The sequence below is a fragment of the Protopterus annectens genome, chromosome 6.part1 (genome assembly GCF_019279795.1).
Source record: "Protopterus annectens isolate FY-2018-M chromosome 6.part1, PAN1.0, whole genome shotgun sequence".
Lineage (NCBI taxonomy): Eukaryota > Metazoa > Chordata > Ceratodontiformes > Protopteridae > Protopterus > Protopterus annectens.
This window is the reverse complement of record NC_056738.1, coordinates 17,088,801-17,107,303: the sequence shown is the minus strand read 5'-3', so window position 1 is coordinate 17,107,303 and position 18,503 is coordinate 17,088,801.

The window sequence follows — 18,503 nt, the reverse complement described above, 5'->3', positions numbered from 1 at the left end:
AGAGACACGGAAGAGCTCTCAAATCATGTAGCCCAGGCAGGTATGACCCTAGTCCTGAGTAGCATCCTGCCATCACCCAGAATGATACCGCAGTACAAGGACAAAATGATTGACTTCAACAATTGGCTAAGCTTCTGGTGTCATTCTAACGGGATCCAGTATCTGTCTGCTTGGGATGACATGGTCAACAGACCACAATGCTTTGCCACAGATGGCCTGCACCTTTTGCCCCTGGGATTCCGGATACTGGCTAAGGCTCTTGCTGCCCCTATAGTGCCTTTTTTAAGCAAGGTTCAAATAACAAATTCACCACCTTAACAGGAACAGGCAAGCAAAAACTGAGGGTAATGCCAGTCAATGCTAGAAGTCTAAATTTCAAAATGCACTCACTTGAGGCACTCCTTAAAATGGAGAACATCAATATCTGTGCAGTGACTGAGACCTGGTTCAAGGCTCCAGAGAGCACCCCTGCACTACCAGGCTATAACTCATACCACACTTTTCGGCCATGTAACCTGGACCGAATCACCAAAGGCAGAGGTGTGTCCATATTCATTAAGGATATCCACACCTCCAGGCTAGTTGCTCAGCATAATGCATCCAAGGTTATCCAAGTGCAACTAACTCTGGGCAAAACTGCAGTCCAAATTGTAGCTTTCTACAGATCCCCCACCATGCCCCAGAATTCCCACTCCTCTTTTCTTCATGCACTGGAAAATATTAGGGTTCAACCAAACACCCTAATAATGGGTGACTTCAACTACCCCACCATTAACTGGGAAAACTACTCATGTACCAACTCCTTAGCTCAATGCTTTCTGGAATTCATAAACTCCAATGCCCTGGATCAACTTATCCACACCCCCACCAGGGGCAACAATACCTAGACCTAGTCATTACCAACATGAGTGACCGGTGTTCCACACCTGAAGTCAACTCCTCGTTGGTCCGATCTGACTGTAAGCTAATCACCCTTGATATCCACATCCCACCCCCACCCCCCATTAAGGAAACCATGGTAAAAAATTTCTCCAAAGCCAACTTCATGCTTCTTAAGACAGAAGTGGTGAACTTCATGACACCCATGCAGATGGACAATACAGTTAACTGATGAATCCTACACAAATGCACTCTATAAGCACTTACACGAGTGCATGGATCGTGCTATCCCAAACAGAACCAAGACACTATCCTCCAAAAAAAGGAAGCCAATCTGGTGGTCCCCTGCCATAAATGCCATAAACAAACTGTACAACAGAAGGAAGAAACTTTTGCAAAAGAGAGTAAAATCCCATGAGTGGAGGAGCTCCCTGGTCAGCCTCCATAAGAATCTCGATGGCAACACCCAGATCTGCTCTGAGTTACAGCACAACTGCATGAAAATTACAGAACCAACTGATATTGCAAACATCCTGGCATAAAGGTTCAGTGCTAACTTTACCCCCCCCCCAAAGGACCCATATCTATACAGGAAGAATGCAGAGTCCCGTAATCAAAACTACACAGGTAAAAGCTGCACTCTCTAAAACCAAAAACACAGCATCCATGGAATCGGACAACATCCCAGGCTGCGTCTTACACGAGCTTCAGAACGAAGTGGCTCCACACTTAAGCACCATGTTCAGTAATAGCCTCACATCAGGCTTTGTGCCCACTGAATGGCGCACAGCAACAGTTATCCCACTCTACAAAGGGGAAGCCACCACTAATTCCAGGAACTATCGACCTATTAGCCTGATGAGCCTGGTTTGCAAGGCCATGGAAAGTATCATCATGGAACTCATAAACAAAGACATTGGTAACATCCAAACTCTGGATCCCACCCAGTTCAGGTTTGTGAAAGGCAGATCATGCCCCCTGAACCTGATCAACTTTTTTGAGGCAGTCACCAAAGCCGTAGATGACGGCAAGGTGGTTCACACAGCCTATCTTGACCTCGCCAAGGTTTCAACACCATCCGCATTCGGGAATTATAGCTAAACTCACTAAACTAGTATAAATCCCTATGTCACAAGATGGGTTGCCAACTGGCTCACTGACAGAACCCACACTGTAAAAGTTGCAGACTCCAAATCTGACCTCAAAGCAGTGACAAGTGGAGTACCACAGGGTTCTGTCCTGGGACCTCTCCTATTTGGTATCTACTTCTTTGAAGTACAGGATAACACAGAAGGCCTCTGGCTAATGAAGTTCGCAGATGACTGCAAACTAGGAGCCATAGTCAAGTCCCAAAATGATGTGGATATCCTACAGAAGGGCCTCGCTGAGACAGATGCCTGGTGTCAGAGCCATGGCCTCAAGCTCAATGCCAAAAAGTGCAGTGTCATCCCCTTTGGTAAAAACTCTGTACCCATGAACTACCACATAGGCAGCAATCTACTTAACACCGAAGCATCCAAACATTAAATGTCAACAGTATTATTAGAACTAAGAGATTTGTAATTTCAGTGAGATCACTGGAGAAATTGAATTGTAGTGTTTTATATATATATATATATATATATATATATATATATATATATATATATATGTGTGTGTTTACTTCAGAAGACTGAAAAAAACAAAAGACTGAATCCCAAAATACTGAAAACTCAAAATACTGAAGGATGGAATGTGCCATTATCTACTGTTGTGCGATCTTGGAGTTGGTATATATAATGAGTAGGGTGTGTGTGTCGGGGGGGGAGCCCCCCACATTGAAAATGCTTTCAGTATTTTGAGATTCAGTATTTTGATTTATCAGTCTTTTGAAGTAGATCTGTATATATATATATATATATATATATATATATATATATATATATATATATGTATATAGTTATATATCTGTATATATTTATAATATGGGCTACCTACACTTCATCAATGTTTTTTTACACTGAATAGTGAAAAAGTCAGTACAGATGATCAAAAATCAGCTGACTGAACTGTCCCAGCTTTTTCCTGAATAAGTCCATGGAACAGCAGTGTTTGGTACACCTGCCCTTTCACCACTGTAGTGTGCTCTTGAAGTTGGTTTACATAATTAGCTGTGTGTGTATGTGTGTGTGTGTGTGTATATTACCTACGTTTCATCAATATTTGTTTTTACACTGAATACTGAAAAATCCTGTGCATCTGATCAAAAATCAGCGGATTAAACTGCACCATCTTTTTCTGAGCAAAATCACAGAACAGCACAGTTTGGGCTACTTGTCCTTTATCCACTGTAGTGTGCTCTTAGAGTCAGTATTTATAATTAGCACAGGGTGTGGGGGGCTCATCCTCCAACATGGGGGGTGCAGGGGCTTCCCCCTGTGAAAAGAGATATGCCTTGGGATTCAATAACGCCTACACTAACTGTACACTTTTCTGAGTGAACAGACAACACAGACATAACTCACACCTTCTTCCTCCTAATTTTAGTTTTTCTACTGATATTCTTAGAGCTTTAGATATTGACAAGGATTCATAAAGGTTACCACAAAGTGTAGACTACATGAACACTTAGTGTAATCTTTCTGAGTGACTGGAAAGCACAAAAATGTGATAAGAATGTTATTGAATACATATCCTGTACACTTAGTGTATGCTTTATTGATTCCGGCTCATATATTTTTAGTTTTGAACATTAAAAGTTAGATAATTGGAGGATTGATGTTATGACATAATATATGGGTGGTTCGATATTATGACATAATATATGGGTAAGGATCTTTGACACAGCAGGAATGAAGTGCAAGTCAATAATTATTTTCCATAATAAGTTACAGAACAAAACTGAAACATACTATGTAATACTGAGTACCAAGACAAAGCTGAAGCATACTATGTGATACTGAGTACCAGAACAAAGCTGAAGCATACTATGTAATACTGAATACCAGAAAAAAACTGAAGCATACTATGTGATACTGAGTACCAGAACAAAGCTGAAGCATACTATGTGATACTGAATACCAGAACAAAGCTGAAGCATACTATGTGATACTGAGTACCAGAACCAAGCTGAAGCATACTATGGGATACTGAGTACCAGAACAAAGCTGAAGCATACTATGTGATACTGAGTACCAGAACAAAGCTGAAGCATACTGTGTGATACTGAGTACCAGAACAAAGCTGAAGCATACTGTGTGATACTGAGTACCAGAACAAAGCTGAAGCATACTGTGTGATACTGAGTACCAGAACAAAGGTGAAGCATACTATGTGATACTGAGTACCAGAACAAAGTTGAAGCATACTGTGTGATACTGAGTACCAGAACAAAGCTGAAGCATACTGTGTGATACTGAGTACCAGAACAAAGCTGAAGCATACTATGTGATACTGAGTACCAGAACAAAGCTGAAGCATACTGTGTGATACTGAGTACCAGAACAAAGCTGAAGCATACTATATGATACTCAGTACCAGATCAAAGCTGAAGCATACTATGTGATACTGAGTACCAGAACAAAGCTGAAGCATACTATGTGATACTGAGTACCAGAACAAAGCTGAAGCATAGTATGTGATACTAAGTACCAGAACAAAGCTGAAGCATACTATGTGATACTGAGTACCAGAACAAAGCTGAAGGATACTGTGTGATACTGAGTACCAGAGCAAAGCTGAAGCATGCTGTGTGATACTGAGTACCAGAACAAAGGTGAAGCATACTATGTGATATGGAGTACCAGAACAAAGCTGAAGCAAACTATATGATACTCAGTACCAGAACAAAGCTGAATCATGCTATGTGATACTGAGTACCAGAACAAAGCTGAAGCATACTATGTCATACTGAGTACCAGAAAAAAACTGAAGCATACTATGTGATACTGAATACCAGAATAAAGCTGAAGCATACTATGTGATACTGAATACCAGAACAAAGCTGATGCATACTATGTGATACTGAATACCAGAACAAAGCTGAAGCATACAGTGTGATACTGATTACCAGAACAAAGCCGAAGCATACAATGTGATACTGAGTACTAGAACAAAGCTGAAGCATACTTTGTGGTACTGAGTCCCAGAACAAAGCTGAAGCATACTATGTGATACTAAGTACCAGAACAAAGCTGAAGCATACTATGTGATACTGAGTACCAGAACAAAGCTGAAGCATACTATGTCATACTGAGTACCAGAAAAAAACTGAAGCGTACTATGTGATACTGAATACCAGAATAAAGCTGAAGCATACTATGTGATACTGAATACCAGAACAAAGCTGAAGCATACTATGTGATACTGAATACCAGAACAAAGCCGAAGCATATAGTGTGATACTGATTACCAGAACAAAGCCGAAGCATACTATGTGATACTGAGTACCAGAACAAAGCTGACGCATACTATGGGATACTGAGTACCAGAACAAAGCTGAAGCATACTATGTGGCACTGAGTACCAGAACAAAGCTGAAGCATACTATGTGATACTGAGTACCAGAACAAAGCTGAAGCATACTGTGTGATACTGAGTACCAGAACAAAGCTGAAGCATACTGTGTGAGTACCAGAACAAAGCTGAAGCATACTGTGTGATACTGAGTGCCAGAACAAAGGTGAAGCATACTATGTGATATGGAGTACCAGAACAAAGGTGAAGCAAACTATATGATTCTCAGTACCAGAACAAAGCTGAAGCATACTATGTGATACTGAGTACCAGAACAAAGCTGAAGCATACTATGTGATACTGAGTACCAGAAAAAAACTGAAGCATACTATGTGATACTGAGTACCAGAACAAAGCTGAAGCATACTATGTGATACTGAATACCAGAACAAAGCCAAAGCATACAGTGTGATACTGATTACCAGAACAAAGCCGAAGCATACAATGTGATACTGAGTACCAGAACAAAGCTGAAGCATACTATGTGGTACTGAGTCCCAGAACAAAGCTGAAGCATACTATGTGATACTAAGTACCAGAACAAAACTGAAGCATACTATGTGGTACTGAGTACCAGAACAAAGCTGAAGCATACTGTGTGATACTGAGTACCAGAACAAAGCTGAAGCATACTATATGATACTCAGTACCAGAACAAAGCTGAATCATACTATGTGATATTGAATACCAGAATAAAGCTGAAGCATACTGTGTGATACTGAGTACCAGAACAAAGCTGAAGCATACTGTGTGATACTGAGAACCAGAACAAAGCTGAAGCATACTGTGTGATACTGAGTACCAGAACAAAGCTGAATCATATTGTGTGATACTGAGTACCAGAACAAAGCTGAATCATATTGTGTGATACTGAATACCAGAACAAAGCTGAAGCATACTGTGTGATACTGAGTACCAGAACAAAGCTGAAGCATACTATATGATACTCAGTACCAGAACAAAGCTGAAGCATACTATGTGATATTGAATACCAGAATAAAGCTGAAGCATACTGTGTGATACTGAGTACCAGAACAAAGCTGAAGCATACTGTGTGATACTGAGAACCAGAACAAAGCTGAAGCATACTCTGTGATACTGAGTACCAGAACAAAGCTGAATCATATTGTGTGATACTGAGTACCAGAACAAAGCTGAATCATATTGTGTGATACTGAATACCAGAACAAAGCTGAAGCATACTATGTGATACTGAGTACCAGAACAAAGCTGAAGCATACTATGTGATACTGCGTATCAGAAAAAAGCTGAAGAATACTATATGATACTGAGTACTGTTCAGTGACAGGTGTATTACATTGATAAAGGGTTGTTTTCTTTGAGGGACGAATGGTAATTCTGTATGAGATTAAAATATTCTTTTAATTATATCAACATGTATAATCAATGGTGGAGACTAGAATTTGGACTTGACTAAATTTGGACAATGAAAAGGGTCTTTCAAGGTTAACATGGTCCAGGTTCTGAGTCACAGGCTCATTGAATTTGTGGAAAAGAAAACAGAGGGTACATGTGTAAATTAGGGGTCAATAAAGCAATAACTGCTCATATATTTTACAGCAGACATTTTTTGTATAGAAGGCGAGCAATAAAAATATGTCTGCAGATCATATTTTACTTAACAAAGAAATTATTCTAGGTAATATGCCAAAACCTGTAAGACCATTTACAGGAAGTTATGTCTGTTGTATTGGGGAAATAAAGAATTTATAAAAAGTAGAGATCATCGTGTAAGTTACTTGGAAGAGTTTTAATGGATTAAGAAGTGGTTAGACAGTGAATGATTAGTATAAGAAAGCAAAAATATGGTTAAAGTTGCAATAAATGTAATGAGTATGATAAAATATGAATAAGGTTGCAGGACAAGGGGAAGGGAGGGCACAAAGGCAGATATTTTCAGGAAGAATTCTAAATATATTGCAAAACTAAAGAACACGTTCTATAGTTTTTGTTCTATAGTTCGTTTTTGCATTTAAGTTACCTGTAACACATTGCACTTAAGTTACCTGGAACTTGCTCACTAAAGCAATTATATAAGTCAGCACTAAAAATTAAAAGCACTACACCCTCACTCCCCACTGGCCCTTGTTTTCAATTATTAAGGAATTCCCAATATTATTCTAGCATGTCCAAAGGTCAGTTGTCAATCTCCTCTCCAGTCCAGCTGGTGAATCTGGGAATCTTGAGGCAATGTTACAACTGCTTCATGTACACAGACAACCCTCTCCTCCTCCCAACAAATTCCAACACATGTGAGAGATGCAACCATATAGCCAAACTGGAGGCTAAGCTCTCTCAACTCAGTACTGGCATAATCAGTCAGGAGGAGAAGGAAACCACACTCACTACAATTCCAGTCTCACATAGACCTACCACGACAGCAAACCAAACACATAATCACACAAAAACATACTCGGAGGCTCTAAATAAAGATCTGCCTAAGCAGCAGAGACCTCCAAAGCAGACACCCAAGCAACCGCTACCCCAAAACAAAACACGTAAAACACATATCTCACAAAGCCAGTGTGCTGAACAGTCACAGCCCTTAAGACTAAACAACACACCTGATACACTTGTAATAGGTGACTTTATTGTTAGGCACACTGACGTCCCGCTCACCAGGCTGAACAAGGAGAGGGTCACGGTGAGCAGCCTGTCGGGCGCTAGGATCCGCCACATAACACAAGCACTCAGGTCACTCCAAGGCAAGTACAAATATGACTCAGTCATTGTCCATGCTGGTGTGAATGACCTGAGACGTACTTCCCTGGACTACATGAAAAGAGACATAAAGGAGCTCTCTGAGCATGTAGCCCAGGCCGGTATGACCCTGACCTTGAGTAGCATCTTACCCTCACCAAGAATGATGCCACAATATGAAGACAAGATGATCAATTTCAACAATTGGCTTAAGTACTGGTTTCATTCAAAGGGGATCCAATGCCTGTCAGCTTGGGATGATATGCTCGACAAGCCACGATGCTTCGCTAGGGACGGCTTGTACCTGTCACTTCTGGGCTTTCGGATATTGGCAAAGGCTCTTGCTACCCCCATAGTGCCTTTTTTAGGCAAGGCTCAAAAGACAAACCCACCTCCATAGGTATCACAAGGGATAAGAAACTAAGAGTAATGCTACTCAATGCCAGAAGTCTAAACCTCAAGATGCACACACTCGAAACTCTCCTTAGCGTGGAGAACATCTATATATGTGCAGTAACAGAAACATGGTTCAGGGCTCCCGAGAGCACCCCAGCACTACCAGGTTATACTTCATACCATGCTTTTCGGCCCCAAAACTTGGACCGAACCACAAAAGGAGGGGGAGTATCAATATTCATCAAAGATACCCACACCTCCAGGTTGGTGGCAAAGCACGAAGCATCAGAGACTATCCATGTGCAACTAACAGTGGGTAAAACTGCCTTCCAGTTTATAGCCTGCTACAGACCACCCTCCCAAACCCAGGAACCCCACTCGGCCTTCCTGAGAACACTGGAAAATATGAAGGTCTCTACAGACACCATTATATTGGGCGACTTCAACTACCCAAACATAGACTGGGAGCATTACTCTAGCTCCAACACCCTAGCCCAAAGGTTCCTAGAATTTATAAACTCAAATGCTATGGAACAACTTGTTACCACTCCCACAAGAGGGGAAAACATACTGGACCTGATCATCATCAACATGGGGACTCTGTGTTCCAGACCAGAAGTGTATCCCTCACTGGTAAGATCAGACCATAAACTAATCTCACTGGATATTCACATCCCGACTCCACCCCTTGCCCAGAAAACCACAGTGAAAAACTTCTCTAAAGCAAATTTCACACTCCTCAAAACCGAGGTGGAATCCTTCAAAGCCCCCAGGCCTGTGGAAAATACGGCCCAGACCGCAGAATCCTTTATAAATGCATTCTATGAACACCTTCAGGAATGCATGGATCATGTGATCCCAAATAAAACCAAGACCCAATACTCCAAAGGCAGACGTCCTGTCTGGTGGACCCCAGCCATAAACAAACTATACAATAGAAGGAGGAAGCTACTAAATGATAGAGCAAAATCCCAAAAAGGGAAGGCATCACTGATCAGTATTAGCAAAAAACTACGGACACTCATAAAATTGTCTAAGGCCAGCTTCGAGAGAAAAATTGCACAGGACACTAAGGATAATCACAAGGCTTTCTTTAGTTATGTTAGGTACCTGGGTGGTAATTCCCAGATATGCTCAGAATTAGTCCAAAATGACAAAAAATACACTGAACCCACAGACATTGCCAACATCTTAGCTGACAGGTTCAGTGCAAACTCCCCCCCACACCAAAAGGGCAAATATCTATCCCAGCAGAGTGCTGCCCCCCTGACATCTCAGATGCTCAGGTAAGAGCTGCCCTCTCCAAAGCAAAAAACACAGCATCAATGGGACCAGACGGTGTCCCGGGCTGCGTCCTACATGAACTCCAAGAATAGCTAAACCCAAACATAAAACTACTGTTCAATCTCAGCCTTACTACAGGATATGTGCCCAAAGAGTGGCATACAGCAACAGTGGTACCTCTCCATAAAGGTGGTGCCTCAACTGATCCTGGAAATTATCGCCCCATAAGCCTGACTAGCTTGGTCTGCAAAGCTATGGAAAGAATCATCATGGACCTCATAAATAAAGATATTGGGGACCTACAGACACTGGATCCTACCCATTTCGGCTTTGTTAAGGGCAGATTCTGCCTCTTAAACCTGGTTGATTTCTTTGAAACAGTCACCAAGGTGATTGACGAGGGGAAGGTGGTCCACACAGCCTACCTGGACCTCGCAAAAGCCTTCGATACAATACCCAACTCGGGCATTATAGATAAGCTCACCAGCTTAAATATAAACCCCTATGTCACTAGATGGATTGCAAACTGGCTCAAGGACAGAACCCACATGGTTAGAATTGCTGGAGCCATGTCAGACTCCAAACCAGTTACAAGTGGTGTCCCACAAGGCTCAGTCCTGGGACCTCTCTTGTTCGGTATATATTTCTCGGAGGTACAGGCCAACACGGAAGGACTGTGGCTGACCAAGTTGGCAGATGACTGCAAACTGGGCGCCATAATCAACTCTCCAGCCGACACAAGCATCCTCCAAAAGGGCCTCATAGAAACAGACAACTGGTGCCAGAGCCATGGCCTCAAGCTAAATGCCAAAAGTGTATAGTCATCCTTTGGCAAAAACAAAGTGCCCACAAATTACCACATAGGTGGTAATCCATTAAGTACAGAAGAAGTAATTAGGGACCTGGGGATCCAAGTTGATAGCAATCTCTCATTTGACAACCATGTGGCCAAAGTGGTTAGAAAAACATTTTATATAGCCCACCTAATCATGAAGGGATTCACATCTGGATCAGGGGAGGTTATCGTGCCTCTTTACTAATCCCTCATCAGGCCCATAATTGAGTACAATGCCCCTTTTGGGATGTACCTTACCAGACACCTGCAGCAACTGGAAAGACCCCAAAAGTACCTCACCGAGAGGATCAAAGGGCTCAAACAGATGCCATATGCTGCCCGGTTAAACAAACTCCAGCTCTACTCAGTGGCATACCGCCTGTTCAGAGGCGATCTGTGCCTGACGTATAAAGCCATGTCCAACCCGGAATTAATGGACATTCTGCACCTCAGAAAATCCAAATCCCATCGAGCTACGTGCTCGAGAGACTTGAACCTCAGCAGAAATAAATAGGACATGCTGGAGGGACAGATTCATAACCCAGAGGCTCCCTTCACTCTGGAATAAAATCCCAGTCCAGGTTAGGCAGAGTCCCTCATTGACTCTCTTCAAGAGGAATCTTGATGAGTGGATGGGAAATCATAGGTTTAGCCCGGGTATCACTTCTGTGTCACTGTTAGACAGAGGCACAGTATACTAACCTCGAAAAACGGCATAGCAAAATAAATTTAAAATGGGTGGCGAAAGCCAAACACATTCTGGCCAGGCTTATAAATGCCCTAGGGCAGATAGCCTAGGATGAACCTATGAACATATGAACCTATAGAAATGTAGATACGGACAACAGACTTCTGAATTCTTGACTGCTGTTTCTGTAAACTCAAGATAATATAATATTAGCAATGAAAAAATACAAATGTACTATAGAATGAAACTATTTTAGCAGTCAAAAATATATATCTTCATAAGGGACATTAATGAGTTGAAGGTATAAACAGTTTTACAGGGCTGAAGTACAGAGCCTGCCTTGAATGTTACAGGGAAAATAAAAGTTACCCATTTAATTTTAACGTCATTTTCAATGACTGCACTCCTCATTTACCACCTTTAATATACAATACCATTCCGATGCAAGAATGGAATAGGACAGCTTTAATGACTAATGTTCCATCTTAGGTAAGGGGCTTGGTTGAGAACTGGAGACCCTTAGCATTGTTAAATAGTGATTATAAAAAGTTTCTTGTTACATTATGGAGCCACATCAAGCAGGTGCATGATAAGGGTTTACAAAAGACCCAATATTAAAGAGTTCAGGTGATAGATATTGGTTATATTATGGATCTGAAAAGGGAAATATTACAATAAGGCAGAAAAGGAGAAATTGATGTGTTATCTTGGCAGCAGATTATCAAAAACCTTCAGTGGAGTAAGGGGTAAATATATTATGGATTATTTGCTTAATAATGGTATTCCCAATCTTTTAACATGGTATACAGAAAACATGACTTTGAGGGTTGGTAATTGGTATACTGGTAGTAAGGTGGTGGCTGAATGAGGAATTAGAAAAAGATGCCCAGTTATCCCTCTGTTGTTCTCAGAAGTATGTGGTCTGTGGATAAGAACTCTATTGGGATCTCAAAGATGGCTGCAAGTGTTCGATGATTGGGATACCTACTGCGTGATTAAAATGGAAGTGTTGGATGATGGGGTAAAAAGTGATTATTTATGCAAGTGGTTTCATATTATGGATTCATGAGGAATGGGAATTGGTAGATTATTTGCATAAGGAAAAAACATTAAGCTTTCCTGAAAAAAATATGAAGTGACTTGGGCAGGCAAGTGGGAATAAGATCAATGAGAAAGTATGTATAAGAGAGAAAAAACAAGGCGGTTTATTGTATGCATTGTAGTGGGTATGAACAGGACGTTAACTGCAGTAAAAGGTTAAGAGGTGCAAGCTAGAAAGTGAAATGGTAGAAGCATTTTTCTCCTAAAAAAAGATTCTGATTCTTCAGTTGTTTCTACTTGATAGTATTACACACACACACACACACACACACACACACACACACACACACACACACACACACACACACACATTTTACAGGTGGATAGTAGAAACATTTTATAACCAGCAAAATGCAGTAAACATATTCAGCTCCTGTGATAACGAAACAGTAACTTCTCATGCTCAGTAATCATTACCAAAGGAAATTTTGAGTTCCATCAGGTCTATATTTATTACTGCATTTGTAGCTCCTTTTTGTACCTGTCAGTGGTACTACATGTGAATATAATAGTGGGTATTTTTAAATACATTTGTTAACTAGCTAAGCATACTGGATGCAGGTGCCCCTTTTCAAGGGCAAACCAGGAGCACTGCCTGGTTAAGTGAACTATTTAGAGTCACTCAGTAAGCAAATAAAGGTAGAAGGAATCAAACCTTGTACCTTGGGTACAGGAAGCAGCTGGCAAACAGTTCAGTGCCTTAACCTTCTACAGTAACTGCCATACTATCAAGCAATGTTGCTGTTTTTTTTAATAGTTATCAGACAAACCTTACTGAGACATTGTTTACTAAATCCCACCAAGGTTTATTTGTCTTTTCGGCTTTTCCCGGTTAGGGGTAGCCACAGCGGAACTCCGGTCCACTAATGATTGGCAGTAGATTTTTATGGTGCCAAGTTGCCAGCCCAACACCCAACCTTCAGTGAAGGCATGCCCATTCACGCATGTCTTTCGAACGCCAATCGACTGCGGGGAGGACATGCAGACTCCACATAGAAGGCACTCCAGCCGAGAATCGATCAGGAGAACCTCTTGATATGAGGCAACAATGCTACCTATATATATATATATATATATATATATATATATGGTTCCCATTCAGAAGCCTGAAACATCATAAGCCTGAAAATCAAAATCCTGAAACCAAAAGCCTGAAAATTCAGAATCCTGAAAACTCAAAATCCTGAAAGCCCAAAATCCTGAAAGCCCAAAATCCTAAAACTCAAAATCCTGAAAACACAAATAATGCTAATATGTCACTATAAAGACACTAATATCTACCAACTGACCCTGACCCTAACCCTAACCCTAAGGTCCGTCACTATCGCACACTCACCTGACCCGCGCCCTAACCTAACTCACTTAAACCGCCCCTAACCCCAATATTTGTCACTATTGCATACATGCCTAACCTCGCCCTAACCTAACTCACTTAAACCGCCCCTAACCTAACATAAAACCAACCGCACTTACCTGACCCCAACGCATGACCTAACACCACAGGGCTAACAATAGCAAAGCCACAATGACATCAGTATGTCTATTTTGTGTTTTCAGGATTTTGAGTTTCAGGATTTTGGGCTTTCAGGATTTTGGGCTTTCAGGATTTTGAGTTTTCAGGATTCTGAATTTTCAGGCTTTTGGTTTCAGGATTTTGATTTTCAGGCTTATGATGTTATAGGCTTCTGAATGGGAACCATATATATATATATATATTTATATATTAACTCAGCGGATCCTGTTTGGGTGTTCTGCAGACTACTATAGCACCAGAATCGAGAAGGAGAGACTTTTTGCTGATTCTGGAGTTTTCTTGACTCTTTTTGCTTATCGCACTTTAAAAGCTGTTTTTACTGTGGTTCTGTTGTTATTTCTGCTGCATTTTACTGTGTGTGCAGTTTGATTTTCAGCTTAAAGTTAATAATTTAAACTGCATTTACTACTGTAGGCATCACACTCAAGTGTGACAGCCTTTTCTGTGCATATTTACTGTTAAATTGTTTTTTTCTGCTTAATTTAAAAAACAAACAAACAAACAAGAAAATACTATCTGTTTTGCTTGTTTCCCACCTTTTCCTATACTAGAATAGTCTGGATCCCAGATTTGCTGGTTTTAAGACTTTAGTTTGTGTTTCTGAGTTGTCTAGACCTTGTTGTGGTAGTGGGAAGTCTTTCTGCTTATCAGTGAGAGTGGTAAGCATTGAGCAGCCTATCTGTCACAAGAGGAGTGGTTTCCAGCTTTGGTATTGAACCTTATTAGGTGTTTTGGGCTGATTTCTATCCCTTTCAACTTTCTGAGTTAAAAACCCGTGTTTGTGCTAGTTTGCACTTGTTTTAGCTCGCTGGATCCTGTTTGGGTGTCCTGCAGACTACTACAGCATAAGAAACGAGAAGGAGAGACTTTTTGCTGATTCTAAGCATCTTTTTGGCTTTTTCTTGACAGTTTTTGCTTATCTTACTTTAAAAGCTGTTTTTACTGTGGTTCTGTTGTGATTTCTTCTGCATTTTACTGTTAGATCATTTTACTGTGTGTGCACTTTGATTTTCAGCTTAAAGTTAATAATTTAAACTGCATTTAATACTGTAGGCATCACACTTGTGTGATAGCCTTTTCTGTGCATATTTACTGTTAAATTGCTTTTTTATGCTTAATTGAAAAAAATACTATCTGTTTTGCTCGTTTCCTGCCTTTTCCTATACTAGAATAGTCTGGATCCCAGATTTGCTGGTTTCAGGACTTTAGTTTGTGTTTCTGAGTTGTCCAGACCTTGTTATGGTAGTGGAAAGTCCTTTTGCTTATCAGTGAGAGTGGTAAGCATTGAGCAGCCTATCTGTCACAAGAGGAGTGGTTTCCAGCTCTAAAATTGAACCTTATTGGCCGTTTTGGGTTGATTTCTATCCCTTTCAACTTTCTGAGTTAAAAACCCGTGTTTGCATGGGTTTGCACTTGTTTTAGCTCATCGGATCCTGTTTGGGTGTCCTGCAGACTACTACAGCAGCAGAAACAAGAAGGAGAGACTCTTTGCTAATGCTAAGTATCTTTTTGGCTTTTTCTTGACTGTTTTTGCTTATCACACTTTAAAAGCCGTTTTTACTATGGTTCTGTTGTTATTTCTGGTGCATTTTACTGTTAAATCATTTTACTGTATGTGCACTTTGATTTTCAGCTTAAAGTTAATAATTTAAACTACATTTACTACTGTAGGCGTCACACTCAAGTGTGACAGCTTTTTCTGTGCATATTTACTGTTAAATTGTTTTTTTTTGCTTAATTAAAAAACAAAACAACCCCCACCAAAAAATACTATCTGTTTTGATTGTTTCCCGCTTTTTCCTATACTAGAATAGTCCAGATCCCAGATTTGCTGGTTTCAGGACTTTAGTTTGTGTTTCTGAGTTGTCCAGACCTTGTTGTGGTAGTGGAAAGTCCTTCTGCTTATCAGTGAGAGTGGTAAGCATTGAGCAGCCTATCTGTCACAAGAGGAGTGGTTTCCAGCTCTGAAATTAAACCTTATTGGCTGTTTTGGGCTAATTTCTATCCCTTTTAACTTTCTGAATTAAAAACCTGTGCATGCGCGGGTTTGCTCAAGTTTGCGCATTGTGCAGCCCTAGCCAGTTTCTTAGTTTTAGCACTTGAATTTGCTTCTTTGAGCACTAAGTAACCAATCTACCACATATGGAGTGGTTCTGGCCCAGAAATTGTAGTTATTGGCCGTTTCTGCAGTTTTTCTATCTCTCTCAACTTTCTGATTTAAAAGCCCGCATTTGCACTTGTTTCCCACCTTTCCTGTAACTAGCTTAGTCCAGATACAGATTCTTAATTTTAGCACTTGAATTTGCTTATTCGTGATCAGCACTTGTTCAGAACTTGTTGTAAGCACTAAATAAGCTACAAGTTACTACAGCACTCAACCTTCCTCATTACCTAGAAGAAAGCAATTTTTGTACTTACTTTCCTCACTTGCTTAGAGAAAAACAGCTCTTGTACTTACTTTCCTCACTTGTCTAGAGGAAAATAGTTTTCTATTCAGGCATGTCCAAGTGTCAGCTCCTGGTGTTCTCTTCTGTCTACCTGATGAATCTGGGCATCTTGGAGCAATGTAGCAATTGCCTTATGTACCCAGACAACCCTCTCCTGTTACCACCCAACACTACAACCTGTGAGAGATGCACTTATCTAGCCAAACTGGAGGCAAAGCTCTCTCCAACCAAGACTGAACTTGACAGTCAAGAGGAGAAGGTAAACACTTGCACCACACCATACTCATCACATAGTCCCACTAAACCTACATCACCAAAATCCACACATAGAAATACAAAAACATTCATGGAGGCTCTCAATAATAATCTGCCCAAGCAACAGAGACCTTCAAAGCAGAAATGCAAGCAACATCCACCCCCCAACACAACCCAAATGACACATAGCCCACAGACTCAGTGTGCCACTCAACCACAGCCCATAAGGGAAAAACACGTACCCAACACCCTAGCCATAGGTGACTCTATAGTCAGGCACATTGATGTCCCACTCACCAGGCTAAACAAGGAGAAGGTTACTGTCAGCTGCCTGTCGGGTGTCAGGATCTGCCACATAACCCATGCACTCAGGTCACCCCACAACAAGTACAAATATGACTCTGTCATTGTCCATGTTGGTGTGAACGACCTGAGCTGTACCTCCCTGGACTACATGAAAAGAGACATGGAAGAGCTGTCCGATCTTGTAGCTCAGGCAGGTATGACCCTAGCCCAGAGTAGCATCCTGCCATTGCCCAGAATGATACTGCAGTACAAGGACAAAATGATTGACTTCAACAATTGGCTAAGGTTCTGGTGTCATTCTAAGGGTATCTAGTATCTGTCTGCCTGGGACGAAATGGTTGACAGACCAAGATGCTTTGCCTGAGATGGCCTGCACCTGTTGTCCCTGGGATTCCCGATACTGGCTAAGGCTCTTATTGCCCCTATACTGCCTTTTTAGGCAAGATTCAAATGACAAATTCACCATCTCAACAGGTACAGGCAAGCAAAAACTGAGGGTAATGCTACTCAATGCTAGAAATCTAAATTTCAAAATACACTCACTCGAGGCACTCCTTAAAATGGAGAACATCAATATCTGTGCAGTGACTGAGACCTGGTTCAAGGGTCCAGAGTGCATCCCTGCATTACCAGGCTATAACTCATACCACACCTTTCGGCCATCTAACCTGGACTGAAACACCAAAGGCAGAGGTGTGTCCATATTCATTAAGAATATCCACACCTCCAGGCTAGATGCTCAGCATAATGCATCCAAGATTATCCAAGTGCAACTAACTCTGTGTAAAACTGCAATCCAAATTGTAGCTTGCTACAGACCGGATCCCCCTCCATGCCCCAGGATTCCCACTCCTCTTTTTTTGATATACTGGAAAATATTAGGGTTCAACCAAACACCGTAGTAATGGGCAATTTCAACTACTCCCACCATTAACTCAGAAAACCTACTAATGTACCAACTCCTTCGCTCAATGCTTTCTGGAATTCATAAATTCCAATGCCCTGGATCAACTTATCCACATCCCCACCAGGGGCAACTATATCTTAGACCTAGTCATTACCAACATGAGTGACCAGTGTTACACACCTGAAGTCAACTCCTCGTTGGTCAGATCCAACCATAAGCTAATCACCCTAGATATCCACATCCCAACCCCACCCCTCATTAAGGAAACCACTATAAAAAATTTCTTCAAAGCCAACTTCATGTTTCTTTAGATAGAAGTGGCGAACTTCATGACATCCATGCAGATGGACAATACAGTTATGACTCCTGAATCCTACACAAATACACTCTATAAGCATTTACATGAGTGCATGGATCTTGCTATCTGTAACAGAACCAAGATGCTATCCTCCAAAAAAAGGAAGCTAATCAGCTGGTCCCCTGCCATGAACAAACTCTACAACAGAAGGAAGAAACTGTTGCAAAAGAGAGTAAAATCCCATGAGTGAAGGAGCTCCCTGGTCAGCCTCAGTAAGAAACTGAGATCCATCATAAAATCCTCCAGAGCTAGCTACAAAAACAAAATCACCACTGATTCTAAGGACAACCACAAAGCA